This window comes from Excalfactoria chinensis, chromosome 1 (assembly GCF_039878825.1).
Source record: "Excalfactoria chinensis isolate bCotChi1 chromosome 1, bCotChi1.hap2, whole genome shotgun sequence".
Taxonomy (NCBI): Eukaryota; Metazoa; Chordata; class Aves; order Galliformes; family Phasianidae; genus Excalfactoria; species Excalfactoria chinensis.
The window spans coordinates 81,514,081-81,515,509 of record NC_092825.1 but is presented as its reverse complement, the minus strand read 5'-3'; the positions used below and the strand labels follow the sequence as shown (position 1 = coordinate 81,515,509).

General features: G+C 48.6%; 1 non-coding gene across 1 annotated transcript; it reads right to left on the bottom strand.

Annotated features, from left to right (window-relative positions):
- Positions 1 to 707: 707 nt before the first annotated feature.
- TRNAI-AAU (transfer RNA isoleucine (anticodon AAU)) lies at positions 708 to 781 on the bottom strand. Its single transcript has one exon. It is a non-coding gene; the product is annotated as a tRNA-Ile (tRNA).
- Positions 782 to 1,429: the final 648 nt, after the last annotated feature.

Sequence of the window (1,429 nt, the reverse complement as noted above, 5' to 3'; positions counted from 1 at the left end):
AGAAAATACAGTCATCTCAGTAAAGAATATGAACCGAGTGGAGGGGCAGCACTGAGTTCTGCCCTCTGTGCCAGCAACAGGGCCCGAGGCTGTCCTCACAAAAGCATTATCCCACTATATCAATGTGTTTGTTTAATCTGCTCTTTTATTCCCTGTCTAGTTTTGAGGTTGGAGAACGGGCTCTGGAATTACTCCCCCGGGGACAGCGGCTGACCCCCCACAACCTGACAACCATCTGTGGAAATTAAGTTTAGGGACAATAAACCCACTCAATCCCAACCACCAAAACACACATCAAATATCAACAGTTCAAACCCAACTGGAATATTGGCTGAGGATCCATCGCATCACCTTGCTTTATGGTAAGGTGATGCTATATGGAACTGCAATAAAATTCTGATTTCTAATAAGGGAAACATAAAACAACCTGGTATTATTCCCAGACTTTCCTTCTAAAACGGAACACCACACTCACACACACTACCAGCCCTTGGAAACACACTCGTGGACTTCCTGAACAGAAAGAAGAGCATATGAATTAAAATTAAGAGCCAATAAAGTTTGCCAAGCAAATGTACCTCAGGGGGCTTCCCACGTGGCGCAGGCACGAGTCTCCCGCCTTTAGCGGCCGTCCGCCCCTTCCGCATCCCCTACAGCGGGATGAGGCGCTGTACGACAAGAACTACAGTCGGCGCCAAAACTGAAACTGGCCCGTACGGGGATCGAACCCGCGACCTTGGCGTTATTAGCACCACGCTCTAACCAACTGAGCTAACCGGCCACCGTTGCTACCGGCTTGCGGAAAGGCCCAGCTCAGCGTTCGCGGTGATGTAATCATGACTCATTGCTCTACAAAGCAGCAGCAGCAGCCAGCTGCCAGGACACACGTGCTTTCTGGGATCCTGATAACTAACTAGCTCTGTTATCTGGAACACGTCACCCTGGATTAGGCTTAATTTATTCCGACATTCAACAGCAAAGCCAAGTTTGGAATATGAAGGCAACGCTGAGAAATGAAAAGGCAGAAAGGAAAAAGGCTCCCATATAAGCTGCAGGATGGGGCTGTGCATGGGTCCTCGACCCATCCTAATCACTGGGCAGAACAAGGCTGGCAGGTACCAGAACAGCAACGCTCCTTTTACGTGCTTCTGGCACACAGATCATTCAATCTGCTTTTCTGTAAGAAACAGTCACCTTATTTTTCTGTCAGTCAGTCGCTCCACAGAGAACACAAGGCTGAAGGGGAAATCAATCGTCTGGCTTTTTTGTCCAGAATATCACTAGAAGTAGCTCAGTGGAGCAGTGCATTGCCCTCTAATTCCATAGTTTTGTAGTCAAATCTAGTCTGTTCATACACTCTTCAGCTCTGTTCTTTCCACTTCCTCCCAGCTAGAGTAAGCATTCCCCCCCCCCCCCCCCCCCAGCCTTA